The sequence below is a fragment of the Eulemur rufifrons genome, chromosome 30 (genome assembly GCF_041146395.1).
Source record: "Eulemur rufifrons isolate Redbay chromosome 30, OSU_ERuf_1, whole genome shotgun sequence".
Taxonomy (NCBI): Eukaryota; Metazoa; Chordata; class Mammalia; order Primates; family Lemuridae; genus Eulemur; species Eulemur rufifrons.
This window is the reverse complement of record NC_091012.1, coordinates 35,557,731-35,580,709: the sequence shown is the minus strand read 5'-3', so window position 1 is coordinate 35,580,709 and position 22,979 is coordinate 35,557,731.

Genomic DNA, 22,979 nt, shown 5'->3' with positions numbered 1-22,979 from the left:
AAATACACAGGTTCATGGACAGTAACAAATGGCCAAGGTAGTTGGTCAGGGGCCTGGAAAGAGAAAGATTAGAAGATCTAGAACAAGGAATTCTGGAGATAGAGCTAAGTGGATGAAGCTTCACAAAGTGTGAAAATCTTTATATTGAATATTAACATCCACCATAGAATATTCTTCCTGGAAGAGGTGCCAAACAACTGAGTAGACAGAAAAACCCATCCAGTTGACATCAGTCAGCCTCTGTCATAAGCCACCCCACCCCTGTGTCATCATCTGGCACAATGGACTCATTAATGGCATGGCCATGGTAGCAGGGATGAAAGCCATTTTTATGAGCAATAACATGGGTCCCCACTCACCAATTTTGATTCTACCACAGCTACTGCTAAGTGTGCAACCTGCCAGTAACAGAGATTAGTGCTGTGTCCCTAATAAGGTACCATCACCTGAGGAGACCAAATATATACTTGTTTGCAAGTTGAATATATTGAACCCTTTCTACTCTGGAATTAATATGGACTGCAATAGACATATAATTCAGATATGGTTCTGCCTTTCCTGCCTGTGGGGCCTTGACCAGCCCCTCTTTCTGAAGCATTACAGAATATCTGATCTACTGGCATAGAATTTCTCATAACACATCTTTATACCAATGGTCCACTTTACAGCAAAGAAATTTTGGCAGTAAGTACATAACCATGAGATCTACTGGTCATATCACATATCACACCAGCCAGAAGATGCTAGCCTGATAAATCAATATAAGATCCTTTTGAAGGCATAGATAAGGTGCCAACTTGGAGATGATAGATGATAGCTTGCAAGAATAAGGCACATCTTTGTAGGTGTAGCATATACTCCAAATCAAGGACCATTATATGGTTCTATGTCCCCAGTAGGTAGAACACATGGGTCTGGTAACCAAGGGTGGAATTGTGAATATCCCACTTATCACTCTCAGTAGCTCATTTTGGGTACTTGTGCTTCTCATCTCCACAACTTTAGGATCTGTAGGTCCAGAAGTCCTGCTTCCGAAATGGTATATATACTTCTACCTGGGAACAGAACAAGTGTTCGATTAAATTTTAAGCTATATCTGTTGTTGAGACACATTCAACTTCATATGCCAATAGACTGGAAGGCAAGAAAAAGGAATCACTACTTTGGCCGGGTAACTGATCCAGATCATCAGGAGGCTATAAGGCTACTATTACACAACGGTGGCACGTAAGAATATGTTCAGCTCCAGGTAATCCAGTAGGGCTTCCTTTGGTATTGCCCTGCCTGATTTTTGATGATAGATGGACAAAACATCAGCATAGTCTGATAAATATATGTTGATCATGGGTCAGACCCCTCAGAGATGAGGGTCTGGGTCACCCCACCAAGAAAGCCTAGACCAGCAGAGATACTGGTTGAAGGTGAGTGGAATCTTGAATAGGGAGTAGAAGAGGGAGGTGATGTGTATTAGTTATTATCTTGAGATCAGTTTCAGTGGCACAGACTAGCATTTGTCCAAATAAAGTTATGTTTCCCCAGTAAAATTAACCAAACAGAGTCCTGAAGAAGCTGTTCCCAGTATATGAAGCTAGAGGATCTGAGTGGCTACAATGATAGACCATATGGATGCTGTGGTGTTCAGCTTAGATCTCCCCTTCATGACTGAAGCAGTTTATATTTTCCAAAGGTGGCCACATCAATATATATCTCACTCTACATGCTCTTCTTACATTGAGAAATGACAGCTCTGTACCCCCTCCTGAACCTGGGTGAACTTCTATAAGTGCCTCAAATAATAGAATGCAGTGGAGGAAACACTGTATGACTTCTGAGGCTAGGTCTTAAAAGGCAATTAACTTCCACCTGGTTCTCTCTCTCTCTCTCTCTTTCTTTCTCTCTCTCTCTCCCTCCTCTCTCTCTCCACCCCCCTCTCTCTGTCTCTCTCCCCACTCTCTCATCTGCTGCATGCCCTAGGAACCCAGGTGCCATGCTGTGATGAAGCCCAGACTACATAGAGGGGCCACATGTGAGTATTCTGGTGTTGAAGAAGAAATTATTATTGACACACATTAAAGACAGTACAGAAGACTTTATTCAGGAGGGACTACTGCAATGGGGTTTTGCAGAAGGGGAGAGAGATTGATCTCAACTCCAAATACAACAAGGACAAGTGATATTTATAGCTAAAGAGTAGGAAGGAGGTCAGCAGATAAAAAATTACTTAGAGGAAGAGTAATTCTTTGCTAAACTGTCCTAACAGGATTTTTTGCTGAAGGTAGGCCAGGGTGATCAGAGATTGACTGTGGGAGTTGAGGAATTTGTTCAGATATTAAAGGTGGGGGATTTTCACTAAACTGACTCAACAGGACTCTTGTTAAAACTGGACAATGCAGAGATGAGATGAAGATGGAAGCCCAGAAGTCAGGGCCTAGTTGAGAAGAGAGTTCAGAGGAGCCTAACCAGAGGTTGGTCAGGGAGACAATCTTTGTCACTGGTCAACAGATGTTTCAGCTAGGTCCATAGAAAAAAATCAGACCATCATACAAATAAGTAAACAAACTTTCAGATGATTCCAGCACCCAGCCTTTAAATCTTCCAACTTTGACCTCAGGCCCTGCTACGTTTTTTCTAAGTCCTGACGTGCAAAAATCCTAAGAGATAATAAATTATTGTTATTGTTTTAAGCCACTCAGGTTTGGAGTAATTTGCTATACTGCACTAGAAAACTAATACACTTGGACCCTGTAAACCAGATTAGTGTTTTATACCTAATACAATAAGTAAGGCACTCATTCCCTCAGATGTGAAGGAGTACAGACAATTTCTTCTCTGGGAAATTCCCTTCATCAAAAAGAACAATATTGCCCAGGGTTATGCCCCCATCCCCAGGGCAGCCTGCATCTAATGGCTGGTTAATGTAGCTCTACAAAGGCCAGACCTCTTACCATAGCACAGGACAACCCTGAAGGTTCATCCTAACTCCAGAGCAACTTTTGAGATCAGCTGCTTGCAAATGCATCATACTCCTTCTGCCCAAGTCCTGTTTCCCTCACTCCTTTGCAGGTACTACTCTTAAGAGCATGGCTTCAGCAAATCTTCTGCATGCAAACTTTAGTCTCAGAGTCTATTTTCCAGAGAACCTGAACTATAACAGGGGTGTAGGGAGTAAGGGTTGAAGCACCAACCTGGAATGCTTTAGAGGGCCACCAAAACATGGGAGAATGGATTCATTCTCTCCAAAGGATGGCAGACTTTGCATCATTGCCTAAAATTGTCTATAATTTATGACACCTTTACTATCTTTCTTCCTCACCACTAAAGACTGAGTCAGATCCTACACCAACAAACTTATTAATATGGGCTGTTACGAATTCCATTCAAAGTCTAGACTGGCAGCAAGTTATAGAGACTGCCACTCTTGTCAAATATTCTTCTATAATTTTTGGCTTTAAAAGTGAAAAACAAAAATAAAAAGGAAATGTGTTTTCCAACCCATACTGGTATTTATAACTTTTTCAACTCAAGGTCAGAGATAAGTCACTGACTAGTGATTTTTAAGGGACTAAGAAAATACTGTCAATTGTAAAAATACACAATGCTATTTTTATTTCAGAATAGAAGTACATATAATGAGAAAACTACAAATAATTAGCATATAAAGAATTATAATCTTGGTGTATACTCTCTCCTGAGTGCCCTTTGAGCTGATTTTTTTTAAAAGAAAAACGAACATGATACCAATACTTAAGGTAGGCTTTGAACAATTGGCAATTACTTTGGACCTTTGAGAAAAATATTCTGATTAAAATTCTGGTCAGATCCCATGACAAGTCCCAATAATCTATCCAACTCTTTTTTTCTCCTTTTTTATTATTTTTTTAAATTTCAGAATATTATGGGAGTACACTTTAGTTACATACATTCCCTTTGCATTGCTCAAGTCAGAGCTATAAGTGTGTCCAACCCCCAGACATAGTGCACCATACCCATTAGTTGTGAATTTACCCATCCCTTCCTCTCCCCTCCCACTTGCCTGATGCCTTGCGAATGTTACTTCCGTATGTGCACATAAGTGTTGATCAATTAGTACCAATTTAAATATACATATTTTTGAAATGTGTGCTTCTCCCATAAAAATTTTAGCTGACATTCATTATGACTTGATCATTCTAAATTTTTTTTTCTGGGAAATCTAAGGCAATACAGAGGTAATATTTATTTGGAGATTGCTTTGTGTCAAGCACTGTGAAAGGTGCTTTACAGAATTAGTTTATGTAATCTTCACAGTTACCCTATCACTTTATAGATGAAGAAATTAAGGTTCAGAGAGGGTAAATAACTTACCCCAAATTCCGTAGCTTGTAAGAAGCAGCACCAGGATTTCAGCCTAGGTTGTCTGCCCTCAAAGCCCCTGTTAGCACAGTTAATCAGACAGTTAATATGGAAGCATTTAGGGGCCTCAATTATGAGTTCAGCACTGTGAGGATCTATAGAAGAAATATAAGATAGGATCTCAGCCCTCAGAGAATTGACAACCTATATGGAGATATAAAAGAGATGAAAATTTATTGTTGAATTGTGTGGTATAGACTCATAGTCTTAAGAATATAGTCCATGGATCAGCAGTAGCAGTTTCATCAACTGGGAGCCCAATAGTAATACAGAATCTTAGTTCCCCAGCCCAGGCCTACTGAATCAGAGCCTGCATTTTAGTAAGAACTTTGAGTAACTTGTATGCACAGTACAGTTATGGAAGTTCTTGTATAGGTCTAGGATGCTGTAGGGAATAGACAGGAAAGGGGTGAGGGAGGTGATGCCTGCAACTGGGCTTTGAAGGCAGGGGTGATGACACTCCATATTTCCTTTAAGTTGTCTTGTCTCCAAAGGGCCTGGAAAAGGCTACTGTGAAAGCAGTGATAGGAAGAGAGAGAGGGAGGAAAGGATTCAGGGAAGTAGTATAAGCAACTAAAGAGTGCCAGAGGGAGGGGGGCAATCAGAGAGTTCAGATTCCACCAATATGAGGAGAGAACACAAAGGTGTCATTTACATCCCTACTATACATCATGCCCCTTCTCTCCCATCTTTCCTTGAATGATCACCCCCTCAGGTGGTAGGCTTGGGGCAGTCTGATGTATGTATCACTGTATGTCATTGGATGTGTAAATACATGCATAAGCCACCACCTTAGGACTCTTTTAATGCTATATGCCTAATTGGTGCATTTTAATAATAAAGTCTTTTTGCAAATAAACTCATACCCTAAAGCTTTTTTTTTTTTTTTTTTTTTTTTCCTTTGGTAAAACTGAGCCACAACTGGTCTTTGGTAAAATTTCCATTTGCTCTAGGGACTAAGAACATTAAATGTCTTATTCCTAACTGAGCAACATTCTAATTAGGGAAAAATTGCATTAGGGAGCCATATGAATGTCTGAGAACACATTCCCTCCTGATTTTGATATTTTAAAATATAGCAGATTGCAGAAATGCAGATTACAACGTGGATATAGTGTTAAAATTGCTTTTGCCATTATAAAGATAAAAATAGCTCTTGGTTCAAATTTCCTGCTGCTTCTTTCTAAATGAAGGAGTTAAATACTGAAAGGCAGGTGGATGCTGACGCTCCTTTAGAAAGAGATGAATAGAGTTGATGGCAGGAGCTACAGGGAAGCTATTGAGGCTGCAGATGCATATGCTGCCCTTACTTCCCACAAAGTTCAAAGTGGGGTGAAGCTGCCCGGGTAATTGGCTATGAAATAGCAAACCCTCTGGATGAAAATGGCCCTTATACTTAATTGCCCATGTTCTGGGCAGCGGGTAGCCACCTGGTTGATTAGTGACTCTACCTATATTTACAACCACCCAAGTTTAAGTGCGAGTGCAATTGTTAGGATACTAGCACAAGTTCAATTAGGGGTCTTGGAATTTCAATCAGTTCTGACCCCTCCAGGTCTAGGTCCCTCACCTTCCTGGCCCAAGCAGATGGTCCTACAAAACCCCAACTAAAAGCCCATTTTACAATTGAACAGGATGAGGACATTCACATTTGTAAAATAGCAAGTACAATCACAACAACTGTGATTAGAAAGACACATTTTTATCTGTATAGTACTTAATAATTTGCTAAGCACTTTTCTTGGAATGCCTATTATGGTCTTCAAAAAAATCTTATAACAGAGTGTTTATTGTGTCCATTTCTCTGATGAAAAAATTAAGATTCAGTGAAGGTAAGTGAGTTTTGCAAGGCTACGCAACTAGTAGGCAACAGAACTGGCACTCAAAATTGAATCTTTTGACACAAAATCCAATCTCTTTTTCGCAGCAGTATTTTACCTTAACTCTATCCTCCGTTGCAGTTCTGCAGGACCTAATTTGTGTCTGCATCAGCCACCAAATACCACTGGGAGACACCCATGTGTGAACCATACACAGGTTTACACTGGCTTCCAATCTATGACTTGGCCAATTACAATGACTGCCTTTTATTTCCTAATAGTTAAGTGCCATAGCCTATTCTAAATTACTAACAATGGCTAACACTCATTGTATGCCAAGTGTTGTACTAAGCACTTCACATGTATGAACTCATTTAAACCGTACCTTAAAACAACTCTATGAGGTACACATTGTTTTTTAGCCTCATTTTACAGTTGAGGAAACTGAGGCAGAAAAAGATTAAGTAATTTGTTCATGGTCATACAGTGACAGAGCCAGGATAAAAAATCAGGCAGTGTGGCCCCTGAATCTATGCTTTTAGCACTATGCAAAATCGTCTAGGACAGAATTCAGAAATCCATCCATGGGTACAAGATAGTCACACTCCCAGATCCTCTCCAAATCAATCCTGATAATGCCCCAGAACTGTATACAATCCTGGTAATGCCCCAGAACTGTGTATCTCTTTTAATGAATTGGGAGTAGAAGGTGTGAGGGTAGATGACCACAGGTAATTGCCATGCTGAAGTGAAAGGAAGAGAAGAAACTAAAATGAGAAAAACCAAACCAAAAACCATTAAAATTGGCACCTCTATGGTACCAGGTATTATATTAGTCAATTCACCTATGTTTTCTTCTTTCATCTTTACAATAGCTATTATAAAACCTACCCTTCAGGTGAGGAAATAGGCTCAGTGAGGTTAAATTGCCTAATACAGCTAATAAGTGGCAGATCCATGATTGTATCCCAGATCACCTGATTTCAGAGCTTGGACATTGAACCACTCTATCAGCGTTACATAATGACAGCCATTAAACATTACCACTTACTGGGTGCCTGCCACATGCCAGGCACTGCCTTGAATGCTTTATCCACAGTGGCTCACTTACTCCTCACAATAACCCTATGAGGCCAGTCTTATCATTATCCTCATTTCAAAGATAAGAAAACAGACTGAGATGCAGTAAGTGGTGAAACCAAGATTTGAATCCACTCATTTTTGTATCCAAAGCTCTTCTAATAGAGAAGAGGTGGAGGAAAGCTGAGCTTTGCCTGTGACCTAGGAATGTACTCCCTGTTTAGATTGGTTATGGATGCTGCTGGTTATCTGCCTAGCTGATTCGGGGGCTTCAAAGGGAACTGGATAAAAAGCAGAGACTTGGATTTTCTCCATATCAAAAAGCAGGGGTTGCTACTTCAATATAACTCTCCTTTTGACATACAATGGGCCATGTTGGACCCATCTTTGGGTGCCCATGGCATTTAAGAAATCTTTTTTGTCTGTTGATATAGTAAAGTCTATGTAAAGTCTGTAAATACAGGCATGTAAGTGAAAGTGGGCATAAATCAATCTTACCTGCTCATTAAAGCAGGTCTCCTAAGGTAGCTATTTTCATTTCATTTTATGTAATTGAAAAAATTAAACTGATTCTTTATAAAGCAGGACAAAACAATACTCTCCAATTCAATCTTTTGATTAATTCAGTCAAATCTGCTACATTGGTACTGAGGTTTTCTGTATTTTCTTTTGTTTTTGTTTATAATGTATGCTAAAGTATAGGTTTAGAATTAAACCACCATCAATGTGGAAGCTGGAAACACAACAGCAGTGTTTCCAGTAGTTTAAAAGTGAAGACATATGTTCTAGAACCAGATTACCCAGCTTCAAATCCCAGTTCTGCCATTATCTGGATAACCTTTGGCTGGTTATTTAACCTTTCAGTTACCCTTCTGTAAAATTATTATAATAACATACTGGCCTTATAGCCTTCTTGTGAGTGCTTCAAACAGTGCTTCAATGAACAACATTTAATATGTTTTAGCTATTATTTTATTAGTACAGGCCACATAAAAGAACAATTTGAGAGGTCCTAAAGTACTGGATCAATGATGTTTTCCTTTGGTGGAGGACAGGTGAGAATGGGTAATATCTTGAGGGCAATGAAGGTGGGTAGGTGGGTTAAGATGAAGTTGGCCTATGTTGACATACAGAAGTTGATCCATGATTAGTGTCTTAGATGGGAGAACGACCTTGAGGTGGCAGTCACTGTCTAGGATGAATGTCATGTTCCAGGATCAGAGTTTTTGACCTTGCCATTGACCAAAGAATTTTTAGACCTGAGATCCAGTACAGTTTCTTACACAGACTAACTGTACATTAAATGTTGGATGAGTGATTGCATGATACCTGCAATATATTTAAACACATCAATTAATAAATTAGAGCACATGTTTTATTCTTTACTAAAGTCAACATCATGAACAGTACTCAAACTCTTTGCTTAATAACCCACCATCCAATTGAGAAAATGACAGGCTTATAGACATTTTAGTCCAAATCCCAAGATGAGTCTTATGTCAAAACCAGTGTCAGTGCCTTGCCCATGTCTACTCAGCATTCATCTCTATAAGTTGAAAGGTATTTTTTTTTCTTTTTTGCCAAGGGAGCAGGCTCAACTCTGCCACCCAGAAAAGTGCAAGCCGCAAGTGTTACAGAGTTAAAGCCCTTGGAAATAGCCTGCAAACAATGGCAAATGGGGAGTCAGTGGATATATACACTGCAGCTTCCCTGTCCATCAGTTAGCATAACTCTGAGGGGTGTTTTGCACTGTCTCCCAAAGTTCCTTAGAAGGGCTGAGCTCAGATTGCCACAGTGATAACTGGTTTGATAATGCAATCTTTATTGATTTTCTTTCCTTTGCTGTCTCACATGCCTCGTTTCCTTAACAGTGCTTACTGGGATCATTTGTCAAGAGATTACTTGCCCTGGAATACTTATTTCAGTATCTGCTTTGGTGAGGGGAACTCAAACCAAAACAGGAAAGTAACGTGTGCTGGAAAATACTCAGAAACCATTTAGCTGATCTATGAAAATAAAATTTCCATGTCTTTCCCCAAACTCTTTTTTTTCCTCTAAAACAGAACTGGAAAGATGGTGCTGTCTCTCTGCATGTTTTTTGTCATTCTTTTCCCCTTTTTCTTGCCTTCTTATTTCTCAAGAGCAAATAAGACTTCAAGATTCCAGGCAACCAGGCAGGCTTTTCTGGGTGGCAGGCCTGTGGTGTGTCGTGTCCCCTCCTTCCCTCCCTTCGTTCCTTCCTTCCCTTCTTCCTTCCTTCCTTTCTTTCTTTCTTGACAGAGTCTCACTCTGTCACCCCCAGTAGAGTGCAGTGATGTCATTGTAGCTCACTGCAGCCTCAAACTCCTGGGTTCAAGTGATCCTCCTGCCTCAGCCTCCCAAGTAGCTGGGACTACAAGCATGTGCCATGATGCCTAGTTAATTTTTCTACTTTTAGTTGAGACAGGGTCTCACTCTTGCTCAGGCTGGTCTCGAACTCCTGAGCTCAAGCAGTCCTTCTGCCTCAGCTTCCCAGAGTGCCAGGATTATAGGAGTGAGCCACCGAACCTGGCCATGTCCACTTCTTTCATTCTTGTGAAAGGTGCAAAAAAGTATGTTATGTCACTTCGATTGAATATTATTATATACAATTCCACCCTTATGCCTATGTGCATTCAAGGTTCTCCTAGACAATAACATTGAGATCCAAATATATTTTGGAGAGAGAGTATTTCATCACCATCACCATTACACTTATAGTTTCCCCAAAATAATTAGCTGATTCTGGCACAAAATTCACCTTGGGATTTGGCTTAAAGTCCATAAGACTTATAACTTTTTCAAGTAAAGTGAGGGCTATATTAGAAGGTAGGGTCTTTAGGTAAAAAATGAAGGATTTTCCATGATGTAGACATTTAGAATTATAGGGAGGCCGAAATGGGAGGATCATTTGAGGCTAGGAATTCAAGACCAGCCCAGGCAACATAGCGTGACCCCCGTCTCTACAAAAAATTTTAAAAAGAATTTAAAAAAAGAATTACATATGTGGTTCAAACACACACAGTCTTGCTCTTCCCAGCTCACAGGGCAGGAGCACAGTCCCTCAATCTGGGGCTCCCTTGATAAGTTATTTTTTTCTGTCGTAAGATGTAGGCACTGAAAAAGGCTAGCTCTAGCACAACATTCGCATTTTTCACTTTTGTTCCATTCATTTTCAAAGAATCACTTCTAAATGTATTCCAGTGCATGAAGAAAGGGAGATTAACAATGATTTCATTGTGCAGCTTCACAAATCTAGTGAGGTTTTCAGCTGTTTAGAAAGCTTAGCAACTCACTCTATATTAATCAAGCCAGGGGGTTCATCTGTTTCAATGTATCATGGGGTGCCATGTTTCTCCTAAGGCTGTCATAGAGAAGAAAGAAAGTACAGATCAATTTTGTCTCAAGCTCATAGCTCTTAGAAGAAAATAACTTGACCAAATTTGGCTTGTATTTTATTAGGCTTATGACTTGCTACTTTTCATGTTCCTTGGTGTTTCTGAGTAAATCTCATTGATTAAAGTTAGTAATTCCCAGTGCTGGGAAGGGTTTTAGGTGGGAAAGTATCTCATGCCCTTCTAAGAAGGAACTATGTGGGAGCTCAGAGATCTCATCAGTCACTCATGCAGCCTTTCTGAGTCCCTTAGAACTCTGTATTTATAGGTCAACCGCACCACTTTTCCCAATCTGGAAGGATTAGGTAAAGGAAGGAAAATCATTGCTTCTTTTTCTCCATTCTACTCCAAAGCTAAAGATAAATGACCAAATTTTTAGTCAATTAGTAGCCTTTGCTCATTTCTAATCCCATGGCATACTTGTTTCAGTATGGAATGCAGGAAAGAAGAGAAAAATTAGATGCTGTTTTGTAGAAGTTTCAGGAATGTCTTTGAAAAGAAACAATTGAAAAAGCAATCTTTTAAAAGTGAAGGAAGACAATACTGGAAAATACCTCCCCCGACCCAGCCAAATTGCAGAATTGCAGCAATTTAACACTGAAAGTAAACCTGGAAAGCACTCAGCTCAATGTTTTACCCAGTGCCGGAATCTCTTCTTAGTGTTCTGTTTGAGTACTTCCAATGATGGCATCTTTACCACTTCCTCAAGGCAGCCCACTCCATCTCTGGATAACTCTAACAGTTAGAAAATTATTCCTTATACTGAGTCATTTTCACTTAATGCACATGAAGAGGATAGAAAAAAAAATCAAGCAAGCCATTTGCTAACAAAAGATTCCAAGGCACTGTCTTTATGATGAACAACTCATGTTAAATCAATTTAATTTAATTTCTTCTGTGACAGAGTTGCAGGTCTTGAATGAAGAGGGGAGCAATCAATGTAAGACACATCTGGACTTCACTAAACTTTTGTGGATTCTGCAAGGCATTTTCATTAGTGAGCTAAGGACATCAGGCCTGGACTGTACTGTTACATGATTCTTACTCCAAGGGCACTAAATAATTCTTTGGGAGGAACGTGGGACAATTATACCAGAGACCACATAGATTTGTCCCAGAGCTTTTAATTTTTTTCCTGCAAGGTCTGGAATGAGAGAAATACAAAAATTCCTCCTAAATTTGCAGAAGATACCACACTGGGAAATGAGACTGAAGAGAGGGGGAAATAAAAGCTGAAAATTCCTTGTGAGACAAGAGCAGAATCCAAGGTGACCTTGACCAATTAGAAAAATGGTCTGTCAAAGAGAGGCTGACATTTGATGTTCAACAGGGATAGTTTTGGGCAATCCATGTGCTCCCCAAATCCAAACCACATGAATACCTGCTGAGGAATGGCTGGTGAAACCATCACTCTGAATCACACCTTGAATAAATGGAAACAAGACAGGGCTATTGTTTAAAGGGCTGGCATGGGCCTGGGTTATGTGAACAGGGCTATGATGTACAAAAACCAGGACCCAATTCTTCTGCCCTATTGCATCAATAGAAACTTTATTAGATACACTCAGGCATTCAGCATGTTGGTCTTCATATAAAACGTGGAAGTAGAAAAACTGGGGAGAGCATCAAGGTAAAAGGGATAAAAAGCAGTCTTCCTGGAGAATGTGTGAGAAAAGTTGAAATGACTAAATTCATTAGAAGATGAAGCATTGACTTGTCACTTGCTTTTCTTTCAGCTGATTTCTCCACACCCACCTGACTATAATATCTCTTCTCCATATTGCTTGTGAAATTCTATCTAAAGATGTCCCTGCTCAGACCTGTTCATCATGATATTCCAAATTTGGCCTAAACTGTTTCTTAAGGTTTGGGCATATGCCATGTATCTAAGCTAGATTGGAAGAAAACAGTGCTAAATGATATGCTTTGGCCATAACACTATCATAGCAATCATTACACTGTTAAACTAATCTGGGCTGGCATACATTAGGTACCTTATGACTATATGTTGTATGAAGGAATGGGAGAAGGGAGTCACGTAATTGGTCTTTTAAAAAATGTCTGGGTTCCTCTCTCTCAAAATCAAGTTAATATAAGAATGCTATGAGGAAAAATATGATTAATTATAAACTGCAAGTTGCCTATGACATTGTAAGAAATCTCTGGAAGGGCATTTAGAATGAAGAAAGAGAAGATGTAAACCCAAGGCAGCATTATTGGTGTTTCTAAGTGTTGACATGCTAATATTATTTAAAATGACTATTTGTTTTGCTAATAAATCTCCTTAATTAACTTCTCTGAATGTGTCTAAAGCAACTTGCATGGTACCTGGTACATACCAGATGACAGATACATGCTAGTTATCATTCTGTGAATTTCAGAATATTTCTTAAATTAAACCAATTATACTGGCATTGATTTTCCTGATTCAGCATTAGCATTTCATGCTGTGCTCTGAACTCTGCTGAAAACATACTGTAAGAATGTACTCAACTACACTCCAAAGCATAATGGCTATCCAGTTTAACCCTTGAGAACTGTTCAACTTGAAATTCGATTGAGGCTAAATTTTCCTGAGTCAGCTTGAGGAAACCCCATCATTAATCTCTCAAACAGTGGAAGTCAGTACCTTCCTCACATTTCTAATATTAGAAGATGCTAGTTTTGCATATAGCAATGATCTTTAACTAAATGATAAACTTCATGATGTTTTTATTACTAACAAGAGCTATTCTGGGTGCTTATGATAACTGTACTCACTCAATGTAAGGCTTACTATTCGTGACAACAATGTAAACCAGTAAGAGATATTTTTGGCTGAAATTTTTTAAAAATTTGGATATTTAGTAATGGACATTTCAACTAGGTTGAAACCCCTAGTTTCGTTGACACTTAGGTTGTGTGAAGTTGTTTAATTGTGCATGCAAATGAGTGTGGAACATATAAGTGAAGATTTAAATGGCCAATCAGTGAAGAAAGACTCATTTCCTCCACCAGCACATCTGGTAGGCTGGGTAACATTTGACTAAGTTTATTCACAGTAAAAGGAAATTCCTTGATCAGAGGTGGCTAAATGCTCTGCCAATAGAGCTCCAGATAAGAAGACAGAAGAGGAGATTCCTGTTATGGATATGCCAGTACTTCATTCTGACACAAGAAGCAAAATTTTCAGGTGCTCTGCATTCTGAAATATTTGTAATTGATCACTGTCCCTGGAGAGTTCTGAGCAGAATGAGTGTGACATTAAAAAAAATCATTAAAAAGATATCTTAATATACATTCTCAAACAGAAACATTTTGAAATGGAATTCTACTGTGCTATCAGGGGGTGAACACTTATCCAGGTTTCCCCCTCACTGTCCCAGATTTAGAACTGAAAGTCCTGCCTCCTAGGAAATTCCTCAATCCTAGGCAAATTGGGACAGTTGGTCACTCTGTGTGTCTATGAATGAACCTATTCCATCTGACTTTCTCAAAGTGTGGTCCTGGTACCACTTGTATCGCAATATATTTTTTAAAAGCAGCTTCCTTAATGATTCTTAGATACACTATAAAGTTTGGGACAGTATCAAGAATTTAACTTAAGAATGACTTGGAGGTCAGTCTGTATGGCATGCTAACATATCTCTGAGATTTTGCATAAGCACTTTTCTCATTCTTGAAATGTCCTCATTTCTTCACACCTCACCCTTTTTCTTAAACTGAGCTCCCCACCCACTCACAAGGGAGAGTCTGGTGCCCTATCTTTGTGTTTCCATGTTATCCATCCCCACATCCCTTCATTATGGCATTCATTGCACTGGGTTATCTATGTATCTATCCTCCCCACTTAAATTGACTTCTTAGAGGGTGGGGGCTGGGTCTTTCATTTCTGTACATCTATAGAATGTACAGAGTAAACACTGGGATTGGTTTAAGGAACAGATTAATGAGTGATTCATATCAATATTCATGGGGATTTCACTATACATGTTTACCTGATTATTTACAGAAATATCAAATAAAATCCTATTGTCGATCCTGGACTTGTACCATTTACTCTTTTATATTATTTGTGCCTGCTATTCTTTTTTCAAAGTTTTCTCATGTTCCTATCATTACTGATAATTTACATTTACTCTATAGACATCCTTTCAACTAATAACTTATTAAAGATTTTAAAAGAAAGCCTGTTAAAAGGAACATTTTGAAATGTTTAGTGTTATATTTGTTCTAATTATTATATAGAAAAAACTTTGGCTTGTAGAGGGAAAACAATCAAAGATTTAGATGACCTGTGTTTGCTCTCATGTTGATTCCTACAACAATCTAGATTTGAGTTGGCAACAGCAGACATCAAATAAAATATACAGAGATAGAATTTCAGAGAAAGATTATGTTAACAGCAATTTCTAACTCTATGAGAAAGTGCATAAATTCATGGGCTGGCAAGGAAAATTGTATCCCTTGACTCTTTTGTGGTATAATGAGGACCTTCTACATATTTTATAAATGAAGGCTTTAGAAGCTAGCAACAAAAAGGGATCATTTATATTTTTACAAACGGATGTTTTAGATCATTTTTCCAAGTTGTAGAAGATTTTAATATTTCTGCAGCTTCATTTTTTGGTCTCCTCTGGAGGAGATGTACTGTTCTTTGTGAATTAAAGGGAAGTATAGAAATGCAAATGTTGCAGATTATAAAACTGTACAAAAGGACTGTCTGCTAAATTGATTTCAAGGCTATATGGGACATTGTATGCTTAGACAAAAGGGAATTGGAAGTTAACAAAAAAGAAGAGAGATTTAGGTAAAGAACTTAATGCAGAGAAATAGGAATAGTTTAATAAAATGGATTTGTGTAGAAGTCAGACATCAGATTGTTCAATTTAATTATCTACCATCTTTAGTATATTTTTTCACTCTCAAATTGCATCAACTATATAAAATATCATTCTTTATTTTAAATGTGGGACAGTGTGAGAGATACTAATATGGGATAGAGTATAAGAAGGAATCCATGGCATATATATTACAGTAAGAGCAAATTCAGTGTCGATCAGGGTATATATACTGATTTAAGAGTTCTACGTATGCAAATCAAGCCTGTGCTATTAGAATTATTAAGATTATGCTGACAGAGAAGGATCATTTAAAAACTTGTCAGAGGTCTCATTTGAAGAGAGAAGGTGACAACATGAATTAAGAAGAACAGTGATTAGTTTTAAGGAGTGCTGATAAGGTTTAGAAAGACAATGAGTTTCAGTTTATATAGTATGGATGCTTATTTTAAAATTGTACTCCTTCTTCCTTCTCTCTATCATCAGTGTTCTGGAGAGAAGGATTTTGTTCATTTGTACTCTGGCTTTTCATTTATAAATGGGAACCTAAAGTGAGTTCTAGACTTGAAGCATTTTGGAATGTGAGAGTAATCTTTTGCATTGAACACTGAAAACAAGTTATTTCTCCTGGCTGCAGATTACGTAACTAACTCGAATCCTTCAGCTTGCCATTTGCCAAATGGGGCATTCCACATAAGAGAGTGTATATGTCTCAGCAGAAACCAATGACCAACATGAGGAAACATTCCCCAAAGTTCATGTCCTGATGAGAATCAGTAGCACCATCATAAGCAATGATCATCATGAGCAGTTATCATGTGAAAAGCACCACACTAGATGGTGCTACACAGGCAGAGGACACTGGGATGAATGAGACATCTGCCCTCAAAGGGGCTTACAACTACATGTAGAGGAAGACATGTTTCAAACTATTATGGTGGAAAGAGCTGAGTTTGAGGAGGGGAGAAAAGAGAGGAGCAGGAAGTGAGTATGAACTCATTATGGCACTATAACTCTCTGACACACAAAAGGAAATATTGGTGATGTGGTGTGCTCTAAGCATTGGTGTCATTATTATTCAAACCCCTGCCCACACCAATATTAATTGGTTGTACACTGTAAAAAAAATGATAACCTCAGGTGCTTCTCAGCAATGTTGACAAACAAGTCCCTTTGACAAACTACACAAACACAATTGGTGGTTGGTTGAGAGTGAGTTATAATAAAGATCCTCTCTGAAACAATGCAGATGTATTAGGAAGCCCTGGGCCTATATTTTTCTTTCTCCATTCCAAGTGCCAATAGCACTTGGTTAATAGCCAATAGCCAGAATTTGTTTTTTGTTTTTTCAAATACTATCTTCAGTAGCCACAGATTTCTCTTATGGTTTTGTATTCAGCTAGCCTTGCCATCTTCATGTTGTAGTCAGAAATAAGTCACAAAAAGGTTCAGATGGTATTTATTAGCTGATTAAACCAATATGACTACAGGGACACATTTTCTAGGAACCCAGAAACTCCCGCAAGCTTTGGGAGCTAGAGAATGCACAGCAGGATTCCAACCTGTCAGCTAATGGCACTGTAAATATCACTGATTATTCTCTTTTTTTAAAGAGCAGGATTAACAGCTCAATCAACCGACTAACTGAAAGGACAAGTGATAGAATGGGTAACTCCCTGCATTATCAAAGCTTTGCATAGCAGCTCAGAGAACACCTTTCCTGATGAGTGAAGTGTCAGGCCCTAATAGCTGGTTGGTTTGGATATGATAATCAGAAATAAAGTAGTTAAAAGGATTGTTAATTTTAAAAACCCTGATTAAGGGTCAGGATGAGACTTGGAATAGATCTGTAATGACAGTGTGCTTTGGGGCAATGTGCTTGCCTAACACAATGGGATATCCATTAGCTGCCATTGTCAGACTTCCTTTGGTGTCGGAAGTGCATAGTGACTTCAATATCTGAAAATTGGAAGGATACTATTTGTCAATGGAAGCACAGGTAATCTTTTCAGGGTGTTAAATTCAGGAGAGCGTGTGTGTGTGTGTGTGTGTGTGTGTGTTTGTGTGTCTGTGTGTGTGTGTGTATGTGTGTCTGTTGGGGGGGATGGCAGGATATATCAGTATGTCATATGGAAGGAAGCCTATTTTATCTAGAGTGATCTTGCCATGAATATGCTTCTTTATTAACTTTTTTCTCCTGTTTGAACCATTTGGCAGGAACACCACACTCATAGGCCAAAGCTAATATAAGAGGAAGGAGAACTAGGAGAAGTCTTTTAGTATTTAACAAGATATGGAAATTAATTCTTCAATTTTTATGGGGAGAGGGTGAGAAAAGCACTGTTTCTATTGTCTCTTAGTGAGTTTGACAGGAGTAACTTTTGTTAGTTTTCCTACTTAGTCTCTGGAAGCAGTTTTATTTAAAGCTGTGCCTAATACAGTGCATGCCACACGGTAAGAACTTGGGAAAAATTTGTTGAAAAAAATAAAGGTGGCATGAAATGTACAATAAGACAAATGGTCCATGGACTTGTTATCTGAAGGGAAGAAAATTAATGGGAAGTTCATGGAATCTCATCCTGCATTAATATGTTTTTAAGATATGTATGTGAACAGTGCTGCTTGTCTAGCAAAACTGTAGTCTAGGCATGGTATATACAGCTACTGCTTGCTAGGGTAAATGGATCTCCTCATATAAATAAGGTAGTCTTTTGGCTCATCTGGGACAGTGTAGCTTTCATTAAAATGGTAATCACCAGAACCTTTGAAACAATCCATCTTGGGCTCATTTGGATTTGGGGCAATTGATCCATCTAAGAAATAACATAGATTCTTATTTTTAAATTGTAGATTTTCTGTGAGATATATATATATATATATATATAGAGAGAGAGAGAGAGAGAGAGAGATAACCAGATTCAAACCATTCATGCCCATATTAATTCATCTATTCATTTATTCAATATATATTGGACATTTGCAATGAATGAATTATTATGCTAATAACAGTGGGATAGTTTTCTAAGAGCAGGAAACTTGTTTATTTTTTCTACATTTTATCCCCAGCATCTAGCATAGTACATAGAATATACAGCATATACTTTATTGGTGTTTGATGACAAGTGGATGAATAAATGAGATCCACACAGAAGTGATTATAAAGCCAGACAAAGGGAAACAAATGTTATAAGCTAAGTGCTGTGGGCACTAAGAGAATGATGCAATTAACTCCACCTTGGGAGAAGCTGGTCAAGAAAGGCTTCAGGTAAAAGATAATATTTAAATGAGTAAGTTAGGACAGGCAACACACACACAAGAGGAAGGGCATTCCAAGGTAAAGTAACATTATAGACAAAGGTTGTGACAGTGTCAAAGTATATGCCATGTTTGGGGAATGGTGAGAGTGCAGGATGGTTGGAAGGATGGGGCTGGAAAAGAAGGGCAATGCCAAGTTATAGAAGGCTTAAAATGTTCTACTAAGACAGTTGTGTACCAGTGAAGGTTTCAGAAGAGAGTGATAGACTACAACCTACTAACCAAGGCTTTATTAAGCATCTACTAAGTGCCTATATTGTACTGTAAGGACTATTTCCCTTTATAGAATCTACAGTTTGGATTTGCCGTAACTATCATTTCCTTTGGGAAGTTTTTTCTGATCCAAGTCCATAGCACTCTACATTTCCCTCATCATAACACTTATCATAGTGTAATGTAATTGCTTGTCTAGTCTTTATTTCCTCCACCGGAATGACAGCTCAGTAAGGGCTGGAACAATATCTACCTTGTTCATCATTGTAATTCTAGTGCCCAGGACAATCCCTGGCATGTATGTATTAGGTATTCAATAAACATGTGTTGAATAAACAAATAAGAAATGAACAAGTATATGAATCATATGATTATTACTTTGCTGTATCTATAAAATGCAGAGGGACCCTTTATGGAACATTACCACTGAAAGATGGAGGGAATTTATCAATTAATATGAGATTGGTGAGTCTATGTTTGTTACAGATAAAATGTCCTGAAAAAGGGCAGGTTTCTGTGTGGTACTGGGAACTCAGTTTCAAGTGAAGAATTTCCATTTAGTGTTGGAATTTCTCCAGGATGCTTTATGTCTCAAAGGTGGCAGAGGAAACTTTGGTGGATATGTGTTTATCTCTAAGATGGTAAGATAACTTCATGAGAACAACATTTGCAGTCTTTAAGAAAGTTATTTTGTGAAGGTAGATTTGTTTATCAAGTTACAAGTGACAATTTAATTGTATTAATGTAGCCTTGAAGTATGGTGCATCAGTGCACTAGTGACCTAACCAAAGTGTAGGAATCCAGTAAATATGTGTAGAGCCAGTAAATATTTGTTGAATGCCTTCATTCACTTGTTGTGGCAAATTATATTTTCCAGGGTGGTCCCACTTACTTGTTTATCTCGTCTTCTTTGCTGTTGAAAAGTAGAGTCTGTGTTCTTTTATCTTGAAACTGAGTGAATCTATGAAACTGCCTTCATTGATAGAATACAATAGAGCGAATTCTAGCTAGGACAGAAAAGATGATATGGCATCTGCCTGGCGTGCTCTCTCTCTCTCTCTATTTCTATCTTTCTTTTGGAATGATCACCTGTAGAACCCACTCACCATGCTGTGTAAAAGCTGAAGAGACCACATGGAAAAACACATGTACACAGGAACAAAAGCCCCGAGCTGATAGCCAGCGTTAACCATCAAACGTGTGAGTGAATGAATGAAACTTTAGATGATTACAGTTCTCAGTCATTGAGTCTTTCAGTTGAGACTCCAGACATGGTGAAGCAGATATCAGCCATCCCCACTGTGCCCTGTCTGAATTCCCGAGCCACGGAAACCATGAGATATCATAAGTGATTATTGTTGCTTTAAGCCACTATGTTTTGTGGTAATTTGTTACTCAGCAGTAGATAATGAATACATTTGTATTTTATAGACCAGACAGTGGCTTATAACCTAAAAAAAAATCATAGATCCATTTGAAAATCTGATGAAAGCTAAGGTGACCTACATGATGCCTTCCTTCTGATGTTCACATCCTTGTATAATCCCCTACCCTTAAGTGTGGGTAGGGCATTTAGCTTGCTTCTAACCAATAGAATATGGCAAAGGCTATGAGCTGTCACTCCAGTGATTATGTTACCTTTATAAGACTCTCTCTTCCTAGAAGTCTTACTGTAGGGTCTTGCTGTCCTTGCTGCCATAAATCCTACAACCACAGGAGATGAATTCAGCCAACAACCGGAGTGGAGTTTGAAGCAGAACCCAGTCAAATCTGAAGATGAGAATGGACCCCTGGCTCACACCTTGATGGCAGCTTACCAAGAATTCTGCTAAGTCACACATAGGCTCCCTTGTCCACAGAAATTGTAAGATAATAAATGTGTGTGTTGTTTTAAGCCTTTGAATGTGTAGTAATTTGTTATGTGGCATAGAAAACTAATACAAAATCTATGGATCCTCTCCAAGAAAATTGTAGAGATTCACATATACATAGAATCTTTATGCAATATTTTTGAATGTTTACTGACCTCTGTTTCCCGTGAATGGAGCCTAGGTTAAGAATCACTGCTCTAGATCGTTTGTCTAGCAGTCATACGTAGAAGAGTACAATGCCTCTTAGAGAATTTTCTTTGTGATGTTTCATTTTGAATATTTTATTTACTTGCTTAATTGTTCAATTCTTATAATTGAGTATTTTCCACTTCAAGATTGAATTTTCTTTACTTCTGGATCTTTGGAGGTGGATTATTGGAACAGTTTCATATTACTATTCCACTCATAGAGGGAATCCACCATCAGTCACTTGCCCCACCTCCCACCGTTGCCTTTCTAGAGGCAAAACCATGGGGAAGGTCAACAGACTTTAGTAAACAGTAAACAAACAGGAAGGGCAGATAGAGTGGTGCTAATGAATTAATCATTGCACAAATGCTAGTGAACACAATTCCTTATATGGTTTACATTTTTTTTTTTCCTATTTTTCATTGGGAAGTTAAATTTAAGATACAACACATTTATTTCTTTTGATCATAATTAAAATGCATGCAAATAAAAATCTCTCTTCCAACCTCACTGTTAAAGCAAGTGTTTTCTTTACCATCTTTCTTCATTAATAATTGCTATGCTCTAATACAATTAGAGGATGTAGAAAATAATACTTATTATGAATTCTCTAACACGGGCATGCAAACATCCTCATTAAAGCCGGTGATCTATGTTTTGTTGTTTAGATAAATGTCTGTAATTCTTGCCTTTTATTCTTACTATCCATTTCTCTGCTGAAGAAGCACAATCAAGTACTGACAGTGTCAACTCCCGTTTTTGATGGTACTAAAAAGAAGAGTCAATTTCTCTAAGGGCCAATTGGAATTGCAGGGGGAGCTCCAAAATATTTAGAAGCATAGGACAAAATGACTTTTTGCCTTCTCTTCCCCTTCAATTGTACTGCGAATAGTAACCCAAAGAAGGCAACAAGCAAGTGTCCACATGGCTCCCTGGAACCAGCTTCTGCACCAGGAATATCTGGCTTGTGGAGATGTCCCCATCTGCCCCACACATGAGAAGGCAGCCTGCATCTGGGCCAAGTGTGGAAGTCATGGAAGAGTCCTCTCACTTGCTTGGTAAATGACAGTGACACAAGTCCCATGCAGGCATGTCGACTGACTTAATCTTTCTCTACTTTCCCAGTCACAAACAATTTGGCTTTGCCTATTAATTTTTGTAGATACCGTTAAAAGGAATACCATAGCTAATGTTATATCAGACCCAATTACGCTAGTGAACTGCTTCTATTTTTTTTTCTTTCATGCTGTGGCATTTCCTTTCCCCTGAAAACACTCTTTCACTCAGTCTAGCAATTAACTGCTTGAACAGTATAATAAGGAAGCAATTAAGAGGTGACAGAGAAAAATTAACACTCCATTTCACATTAAAGGCTAAGTGAGTATCCTTGCCATTGTGAGTTAAATGTGTCTTTGAAAACCTGTAGTTTGGATGTATTTTCCTTTTGAATAAGGAGCCCAGCTCCATGTTTTTTGTCTAGCATCCCAATCTGAAAATGGATGATAACTAATTGGGTGCTGTCTGCTTAAACAGGCTATATTAATTGCAGTTTGTTCTCCTGTAAGTGTCAAGGAAAACAAAATCTTTGTAATGTGTAGGCATAATGTACGGCTGCCTTCATTTGAATATGCAGGCCATGTCCTAGTGCAAATAAAGCAAACTCCTAGATGCAATGTTGCCATGGCAGGCAGCATTTGCATAATAAATAACAGCTATCATGAGACTTTCTTTATGAAGTTCTCTGTTGTGTTGTCAGCTGTAAGGGCCTCCACTAAAGCAGCCAATATTGAGGAAGTAGAGTGTGTTTTGCTTGCAAATGCAACACCCCAACCTGAGTCACTGTCAAGAATACATTATTTTAGTGTT